At 43.5% G+C, this 10299-nt stretch overlaps 1 long non-coding RNA gene across 3 annotated transcripts; it reads left to right on the top strand.

The window, feature by feature from the left end:
• The first annotated feature begins 5263 nt into the window (after nt 1-5263).
• On the top strand, nt 5264-9462 carry LOC112485514. Of its 3 annotated transcripts, none has more exons than XR_003048488.1 (4): nt 5264-5320; nt 6978-7116; nt 7293-7385; nt 8884-9462. It is a non-coding gene; the product is annotated as an uncharacterized LOC112485514 (long non-coding RNA). The 3 variants fall into 3 exon arrangements; XR_003048490.1 differs by lacking the exon at nt 8884-9462 and adding an exon at nt 7757-7978; XR_003048489.1 differs by lacking the exon at nt 5264-5320 and adding an exon at nt 5902-6019.
• Nucleotides 9463-10299: the final 837 nt, after the last annotated feature.

The raw sequence follows: 10299 nt of genomic DNA, 5'->3' as shown, positions 1-10299 counted from the left end.
CGGTCAAGCATGAAGAAGGAGGAGGCTGTGTGAGGACGGGTGGGAGCGTTCTGGGTGGAGGGACCAGCATGTGCGCAGGCTACAGACTGGGAAAGGAGTCCCATTGAGGAGCTGGAAAAAGTGCAGGGTAGGAAGGGAGGTGGGACACAGGGTGAGGGAGTGTCTTCCCACATGACCCCTTTTCCCCTGCGATGACCACCCCCAACCACTATCCCCCTCCCCCATAATCACTTCCCATCCTGACCAAAATGGAGCAACACAGATCATGACTCGCCCTAGAATGAATAGCCTGGCATCCTTCTTCCCCTAGGTGAGTTCAGAAGATTCTTCTGCATCGTTTTCCTATATCGTGGGTCCCAAACATACCACGTCATAACATGAATATTGAATTTTATCTATCATCATTGATTGATTAATCTCCCTCTTCCACCACACAGTAGACTTCCAGAGCCCTGGTCGACCTTCAGTATCTACTAAGTCATGGCATAAGAGCGTTTAATGAGAGACAGGGTAACTTCCTGAAAACATGTAGATGCACAGAGACCTGGTGGGCACGGACTCCCGTTTTCTGGCTCCGGTTCTGTTGCTGTGTGTTTGAAAAGCCCAGTTCATCTCTTCAGGTTTCAGCTTCTCATTCTGTGGAGAGTCAAACTGTTCCCCGTGCTTTCTTTCCCCAATCAAGCATCATGTGATTTTATAAAGATGCAAGAATGCTGTTAAAATACAACACGTGGGCCTAGACTCACGCACCCAGAGAGCTCACATTCCCAGATGGAGCCACTTCCCTCACAGGCACTTAGCCTCTCCATAGCGTGCTTGATTCAGCCATACTTTTTAAATGTCAGGTTAAATTCTTGAAGTATTTTGAAATATTTTTTTTTCCTTAAACATTAACAAGACAGTTCAAGTTCCAGGACACTAGGATTACATTTTAAATGAACTTATTATTCCCTCATTTATTAATATTTACCTATATTTATTTCCTAAGTGCCCTTTAAATTATGGGCCTCGAGCTAGCTACAGGAACGGCAGCAAAGAGTAAGAGAAGACAGTGCCTTCATCTCCTCACTTCTAAGGAGCTTTGAGCCTGAGGGGAGTGAAGCCTATAGAAAACAAGTCACTTTTATAATATGCACTCACTGTGGTATTATTCCGGCAAGTACTACGGGCAAAGATCACAGGCCAAAGTGGGAGCACGCCCTAGTAAAGAAATAAAGGAAAACCTCTCTGAGAAGTGGGCCAGATAAAGTGAGAGTGGAGATCTACTGCTATCAAGTTTCATGGCTAAAGCTGTAAGGCTTTGCCAAGATGAAACATTCTTGCTAAAGAAATAGATTTTGCTCGATTTCTTTCCTCTTAGAAGCTCAGAATCAATTGAGACACATACATAGGAGTCAAATAGAGATGGAAATAGCTTTCTCATTGGTTAAGGTCGATTAGAGAATGTGGCTTTGACCTGCAGTCCAAATCAGGCTTTCTGCTCCTTTTCCCCCAGTTTCAGCTCTGGGACCCACGTGTAGGAATCGTGGGGTTTGCAGATCGGATGTTTGCTGAGCCTGCTGTGTAACGGTCATGATCTGCTCATCTGCGTGAACCCAGAGAGGCTGAGGGTGGGCACGGAAGTGAGCCTCCTGACTTGTCTTCGGAAGATGTTCCTGTCCTTGGAAAGTGTTCCTGGACTCTTAATCAGGTGCACTTCCCACGTGGGTGGCAGGCTGGAGAAATGAAAGCCTCTGTTCTCTGGGTTCCCTGGGCAAAAAGAGAGCCCTCGGTTCTTCAATGAGCTCTGGGGGAAGGTCGACTCTCTGGGTCCACGTCCATGCATTCACTCTTTTCGATCAATAATTATGTCTTAATTCCATAAAGATTAAGAAGGCTACACCAGATGGTCTTGGTCCTCCATCCCAACCTTAGCAGTAAGATGGATCACTCCTCATCTGTAGAGAGGACTAAATGGGAAACAGAAAGAAGAGAGGATGCCTCTTCCTGATGCTTGCAAGAGGACCATGCCTCTGTTCGTAATGTGGCAGGACCGGAGGGATAGGGAGGTCACGAGTTGCCCAGACAGATATCTTGTGCTCCAGAGATCTTTGGAAATCTTTATTGACTTGAGATAAGGGTCACTCACTGTACTGTATTCATTCATTTTCATTTATTCTTTTATCAATTACTCACTTCCTAAAATACATAAGTCTCGTCACAGGTATAGGGGATACAGGAATGAATCAGATGTGGTCCATGCTAGGAGCTCACTTATTATGGGGAGAGACTAGACACTAATGTTGTTTACTACAGTGAGAGATCCTAGAGGAGGAGTCAACACGGCCTTTTGTTAAAGAATAATCTAGAAGTGATGGAGGATGGGCACACTCCACCCCCATCCCAAAGTGAGTTTCTTTTAAGGAGGGGCAAGATAGGTTATTCATGGGGTCTTGGTTCAGACAACCTGGGTTCAAATTCCAGCCCCACCCTCGCTGTATGGATCACCATGGGTAAGGCACTAACTTCCCTGTTTCCTCATCTTTGAGGAAAAATAAAGCAACATTAACTGTTTCATAAGGTTGTTCAAACATCAAATATGGTAGAGCCTACATGGCATTTGGCAAAGACCTTGTGTATGACATTCACTCGACGCATGTGTGGCTTAAAAAATAAACGAATGAAATGGAAAAAAGCATCTCACTGTCTTACAGTGAGACCGCTGCAGGCAGGCCCTTGGCCCGAGCACTGTGGCGACCCCGTATTTGTATTCTACCGCATGCTGTCCTCCTCCCTGTAATGAATGCCGTGAAAAGGAAGGTTTGATGGACTCATGTTTAAGGACAGCGAGGCAGGTGAATGCTGTGGCACCTGATTCTTCAATGAGCTCTGGGGGAAGGTTGACTCTCTGGGTCCACGTCCACGCATTCGCTCTTTTCGATCAGTAATTATGTCTTAATACCATAAAGATTAAGATGTTACGTCGATTTGCTCTGACTTGCTCAGTTTGTAGATTTGATGAGAGTAATTTTCTTGCTCATTTTCATTGTTTTGATTAATGATTAAATCTTTAAATCAAAAATTTGTAATTCGATTGCTACTAATTTTGTGTGATTTCTATCAAATGAAATTTATTCACTTCTATTATTTCTAGTTCCAAACAGATTATGCTTTTGAAATTTTTTCTTTTTTCTTTTCAGCTTTTTTTTCTCTCTGAGCTTAAGTTCATCTTTTTGGATTATATCTCAATCTTAATTTGTACTTACTCTAAATGATTTAAAAGGTTGAAAAGTAAAATAGATTCAACATCTACAAAATTTTAATAAAAATGTAAATTAAAATAAATAAAAAATTAAAAGATGAAAATCATTTTTCATCTTTTATTAAAAAATAAAAATTATGATTAATTTGCATCAAAATATCAAAAATTACATTTACTTAGACAAAGCCGAAATATTTTATTTGATTATCTGCAAAGTTAATCATATCTTACCTTATTTTTAGTGTTACTATTTGCTGTTCTGGCATGTAATATCCATGTAGTTACCAATGTAAAAAAAAAGCAGTATCATACTTCATGCCCATTACAGCTATAAAGATACAAAATGTTCAGATTAAAACAAATTGTTTAATATAGGAAAATGCTCTTTAGCTGTCCTGGGGAGCTGATGTGTGACTATGTCACCAACACACGTCTACCTCTGGAACCATGAAATCTGAACGCAAAGCAAGAAATTAGATGTCTTCTACTATGTTTGCATGCACAAGTCTATAGCATTTGAACCATTTGCAAGGAAAGATTTCACAAAGTAATGTGTTTGTTCTCTTGCCCAAGTTCTTCCTACTGCTCAAATCCCCCAGTATCCATCTCTGACACACCTATCAGCCTTCACTGCTCCACAGGCACAGTACTTTTTGCTTTGGAGACAAAGAGATGCAGAAGAGCATTTTCCTGGGGCTGGAGCACTTATAGGAGTGGAGGTTTGGGGTTAGGGGTCATTCTGCATCAGAGCTGAGTACTGGCTGCCAAGAAGCAGAGCTGACAGTTTATCGATGCATTTTCTAATGTGTTTGAAATCTACAGCAGCTTCTAAAACATGGGACCCGGGATAGTGGCTTTTGTTGCCTAGCTAGCTTTAGGGGTGGTGCTACACAGGGACAGGCTGGACAGTGGCCGCACTCAGGATGAAATTGGAAATGAACACCTAGGGACAGGAAGTAGGAAGAAACACTGTGGAAAGTCCTTCAGTTTTGAGAAGTGGCCCTGGTGATATTTGACAAGAATATCAAAAAGCTATAGCTTCATGACTCGACTGAAGTTTCTGGTTAAAATAATGCCACAGAAGCTACCCTCCCCGCACACACACACACACACACACGCACACACGCACACACGCACACACGCACACACGCACACACCCTTTCTCTCTCCTTCCTCTCTCTCTCTCTCTCTCTCCTCTCTCTTCACGATCTGCCACCTTGCCTTGCCCGTGAATGGACTATACTCTGCTGAGTAAAAGGCAGGAAAACTATACCTTACTCCCTTGCACTCTGACCCAAGGAGAACGCATGAGTACTCACCGTCTAAAACCAATCGCTAACGTGCCCCTGGAGACTGCCTGAGTCTGCTGTTTCTCAGGATCACCAGGTTTTGGAGACCTCCAGTTTTCAGATTCTCAGGATGATTTACCAGGTCATTCAGTTAATGCTTAGATGTGCTAAACAATGAGGATTACTTGCCTTCTGCCACTGAAGACTATCCAGTCATGTTTTCCAGGCTGTTCCTGGAATAGATACTCTTCTGGCTCTGGGCCCATGAGGCTCTCAGTCAGGACTACAGTCTGTGTGCCTTCCAGCCAGAGGGGCCAGCCCCACCCCATGCGGTCAGTGGTCACCCAGCGGAGACACCCTGACCATAACTCTTCTACTCGTTTATCACTGAAAAAATATTTATTAATCTTTTTCTCCTATGTGCCGTGTTGCTAGTGAACAAACCAAACCCCTGCTTTCAAGGAGCTTGCACTCTATTGGGACAGTAGATAGGGGATGATTATCAGTGTTAATCCATAATATGCCAGATACTCAGGAAAATATAGAAGGGTCAGAGTGACAGGATGTGCTGGATGGCATTTGCTACTTAGGTCAAGTTTGCAGGGGAGATCTTCCCATTCATGTAATATTTAAACAGAAACCTGAATGAAGTTGAGTGCTTAGGCTATGAGTCTACCTGGGGCGGGACTGTTCCTGCAGAGAGAGCTGTACGTAAAAAGACACAGATGTGCCAGGGTGTCTCACCTGTCAGAGGAACAGCGCGGGAGATCACAGAGGCAGGGTGAGCAAGGTGAGGACAGTGGGGAATACGGTCTGAGGGGTGAGGGTCCAGGTCAATGCGAAGACTTTGCTTTTGTTCTGAGTGATATGAGAATTCAGTGGCGTGAGACATGATTTCATCATGGAATGAGTTACTCTGGCCCGAGGAGCGGGCAAGACGTGATCATAACAGACACCACTCGCCTAGCGCTTGCTGTGGGTTAGGGTCTAAACATCCTTTAAAGTATTTTACGTGTGTGAGTAATTTATAGGTACTCACAACAGCTCTGTGAGGTAGGCATTAGTACTGTATCTACTTTGCAGGTGAGGAAATTTAGGTAAAAAGAGATTAAATAATTGACCCAAGGCCACACAGGTTATTGGTGAGTGGGACCAGGCTGGTGGCCTCAAAGGTGGTTGTATACAGATGTATCTTGAAGACAGAGTTGATGGGATGTACTGATGGAATATTTTCAATATTTTAACCATCATAACTCCCATTTATCAAACATAATGTGCTGGCTTCAGGGTTAGGTTCTTTATGTAAATTATCTAATGCAAATTTCACAAGGACTATATAAATTAGCTACTGTTGTTTCCCACAGTTTATAACTCTGGAAGACAAGACCTACAGAATCAAAAGGATTTGTTTGCGGTCATAGCTGGCAAGTGTTGGGGGTCTGATCCCATAGCCTGTGGGCCAACGATGCACCGTTCTGCCTTTCTCCAGGTCCGCTTCCCCGCCCCTATGTTTGTACAGGACCTTTTGCATCCGTCTCTAATCTCTGGCTCTGGGTTTGTCCTTTGGACTTGAAAACACGCTAGGCTTAGATATTACTTTCTGCGAGGACCTACCTCTTTCAGCCCTTAGTCTGTATTTTCTATATCGTATAATGTCCTATCACGACTCATATGACGTATATCATATCTTATCTGCTATATGCGATATAGACTGAATGGTGCTCCTTCAGATTCATATGTTGAAGTCCTTATCCCCAGGGTGATGGCATTTGGAGATGAGGCCTTTGGGACATGATTAGATTTGGGTAAGTTCTTGAGGGCGATGCCTCCACGATGGGATTAGTGGCCTTGTAAGAAGAGACACCGGAGAGCTTGCTGTCTCTCCACCATGTGAGGACACAGCAGCCATCTGCAAGCTGAGAGGAAAGCCTTCAGCAGAACCCAACCATACTGGCATCCTGATCTTGAACTTTCAGCCCTCAGAACTGGGAGAAAATAAATTTCTGTTGGTTAAGCCACCCAGTCTGTGGTATTTTGTTGTGGCGGCCTGAGCTAAGACAGTATGTATCATATCACATATTAGATGTACTATATAATAATATATTATATATGATGTGCTATATAATAATATATTATTTCTATTTTACGCAAGTCTATTTATTCTTTTTGTCTGCCTGCTTCATCATTCATCTCCAGAAGCCTGCAGATTACCTAGGACAGGTGAATGCATAAAGAAAAGAATGAATCTAATTGCAGCCACCTGGATGACTACCACTGCCAATTAAAGAATCCGCAACCTGACCATTGTCTGTTTGGTCAGTGTCTCTAGGGAACCTTTTTTCTGGGTTCAGTGGAAGATCCAGCCAAGATGCTTCTTGGTCTCACCAATGCATTCAGTTCATCAGCACTTTCGTTGCTAATCCCAGGTCTGTACCTTCATTCCTCAGGGATCCAGACAAGTCATTTCCCCTCCTTGAGCTTCAGCTGCCTCATCGACACTGAGTGCAACACTAGGCTTCAGCATGTGACAAAAGCAGACTGTAAAGATCATCATCTGAGACAAAACTGGAAATTACGGAGAGAAGGGTGAATCGGAAAGCCTCCCATGCCAGTGATTCTTCCTGGGATCCAAGTGGTCATTCGCTGTGTGCAGAGCTCCGGGTGGTGGGGACAGAAAAGGCTGCGATTGCCTCCGGTGGCGGAGCTCCGAGTCTGGGAAACTCGTCCAACACTGAGCTGTGTTTCGTCATCTCTTTCAACAGGCCGCCCGGACCAGGAGCTGAGGATCAATTTGCGGTGCTCAAGTGCTCCCCCATTTCCGGAGGGGCAGTGTCTCTGAATATTTAACAAGGCAGGTAATAGTCCTAAATGGAGTTGGAATTGAGTCAGGTGGTTTGGGTCAGCCACAGCCTGGATTATAGAGCTGAAAAGAGAGGACGGACGATTTTTATTGATTTGGGGCCTATTTTTTCTTACTTTATTTGCCACTTTAAATCTATGTACTTTGCTCTCGGCAGCTTCCTGTCTGGATAATAGAAAACGTTTTCTGAAAGTGGTTAACTGGACAGGCTTTCATTTGTACCTGGGCTACCCCAGGGGGCACATGTAACTTCTGAAAGTTTATAGTTCTCTACGCAGCTAGGAGTCATTTGTTCATTCACTTATTCACTCATTCATTTATTCTTTCATTCATTCTTTCAAACATCTTTGATTGAATTCTTACTAGTGCACGGAAAAATGCTTGCTCTTTGCAAAAATAAAGAAAAGAAAGGCAAGTGAAATGTTTCTGCTCTGAAGAAACTCCCAGTCTAAGAGAACAGCCATGTGAGGCAGGATAAGATGATGAGACGTGCTGAGCCCACTAGAAAGAATGGACACAACTCAGCCTGGCTTGGATCATCCATCAAAGAAAACTCATCATCATATTTGTCTTTGGTTGATCTCTACTCCTTTTATCTCAGCACTCAATAGTCAAGTAAGCAAATCGTTGACTATCTTGAGGATTTTGTTTCCTGAAATGAGTTATTTGACTAGATTTTAACAAGTTTCCTGACATCTGTAGGAAAGCACGACATTTTCTAGGAGTCGACGTACTTGTTTGCCTGGGAGGCAGCGTTTCAGAGTGGCTAAGAGACTGTCTTTGTAATCAGATGGCTTGGATTGCAATTCTGAATCTACTTCTCACTGGCTCTATCCCACAAGAAAATTGTTTAAACTCCATGAGCCAAAATTTCCTATTTGTAAAACGGTGTTTGTAGCAGGAACACCTTCATAAGGTGCCTGGAAAATAGCATTTAATTAATATAATCTATGACTGTGGAAAAATATTTGAAGCTCCATGAAAACCTATTGCATTTGTAAGAAGAGACCATTGGTATATACAGAATCTACTAGCCCAAATACAAAATTAGTTCAGAGGTTCTCAGCCCCGAGAGATTTTGCTCGAGAGGGGACATTTAGCAACACGAGGAAACATTTTTGGTTTTCACAATTCAGGGAGTGGGTGCTAATGGTCTAATGACCAGAAGCCAATGATGCTGATGAAAATCCTACAACATACAGGGCAGACTCCATCACAGAGAATCATTTGGCCCGAAATGTGAACAGAATTGAGGTTGAGATTAGTTAAAGGCATTTGCTTAGGATGACAAGAGACATTTTAGCGACTTTTTCTCTAAGCATAACTGAGAAATATTTATTCATCGATTAGTACTTATTAATCAAAATCGAGCACAGCGGCTTGACTCTTCCCCGGGAGCTCAGGAAAGTGGCCCTGCAGCCGATGAAAGAGTCACTTGTGGGGCCTCTGAGATGAGGAGGGAGGCTGAATACAACGTCTTTGAATTATTTCAGGAAAAAAATGAAAATGTAGCCTGGAGTCAAAAGGGCATCCAGGAAAGATTGGAGAGAGCGGGAAGTGGATATGACAAAAGGAAAATGTAGATCGGAGAGTCTGCGGTCACTCTGACGTGGGAGGGCCTGTGCGAAGCTTCTGTGACTCGTCCACACCTCCAGTTTAACCAGCCAGCCCCCAACGCGGCTGCCCCTGTACACCCTGCATCCTGCCATCATGTGACACCCCCAGATCTCCCAACATGCTGCAGGCTTTGCTCACGCTGCTCTCTCTTCCTGCGGCTCTTTCTGGCACCCTTGTCCACCAAATTAGATTGAAACGTTTTTTGAGATGTCGCTTCTGTACTGTCTTCTCTGAGTCCTCAGCAGAGAAAATTCATGACTTCATCTCCGCTCCATTACACACTGAATAGACACCCAGCGTGTTCCCTAGCCCTGTGTTGTGTAATCTGACCTGTCTGCTGTGAGTCACCTAAGAGCAGGACCCTTGTACTCTGTCATCTTTGTTTCTCAGATGCCTTACATGCTTCTGGCATGAACTGGATGCTCTGTCAATATTGGCTGAATAAATTAAAATTACTGAAACCATTGCTGCTTCTAAAATTTTCTCTGTTGTAAGATAAAAGAAACTTGATGGTATGGAAGAGCCCCTGAAAAAGAAATGAACTAAAATAGATACAGTTTTATAATTACATATTCACTCACACATTGGATATTATTTCCCTCATCACAGGGTTGACCTCCAAGGCCCCTGTGGTGGCCATGAGGTTCATGTAGTTTAACAAAATAATTGAAAGCTACACTCACATGATACTGTTTATTCATTCATTCACTTGCTTATTTATTCATTCCTCAGATGTTTATTGACTCCTGGTCTGTGCAGACACTATGCCAGTGACAGGGCTATTATAATGCATGGGACAGATATGGCACCTGCTCTCAGAGAGCACAGAGTTCCCTGGAGAAGGCTGGTACAAGGGCATTTGATTCAATGGTAGTCAGGGCAATGAAAGCAAAGGACCAAGAGCTGTGATACGATGGCTTTGTGATGTTTCAGCATGGCCAGGCTGTCCTACATCTCCAGAACTCCCCTTCTGCTGTATGTTTCTAGTTGGGTCGGGAGACGAGGCATATTAGAAAGTGGGAAGCCAGCCAGTGACCGTTTTGTAGCAATGCTAACTTTTTCCCAGTTACCCAGACACGAGTCTTAGTGCTTCTGCAAAGGGATTTTATCAGCATCATATAAAGTTTCCAATTAGCTCATTGTTTTAAAAGTTAATCTAAAGAGAGTATTCTGGGTGGGTGTGACTTAATCAGGTGGAAGCCCTTTAAAAAGAGACTGGGGCCTTCTCGATCATTAGAGACTCTAAGTATCACATGGGCCTGTGACCGTGTTCTTCTCCCCCAAGATCGTTC

Source organism: Pteropus alecto, unplaced genomic scaffold (genome assembly GCF_000325575.1).
Source record: "Pteropus alecto unplaced genomic scaffold, ASM32557v1 scaffold5, whole genome shotgun sequence".
Lineage (NCBI taxonomy): Eukaryota > Metazoa > Chordata > Mammalia > Chiroptera > Pteropodidae > Pteropus > Pteropus alecto.
This window is presented reverse-complemented; position numbering and strand designations above follow the sequence as displayed.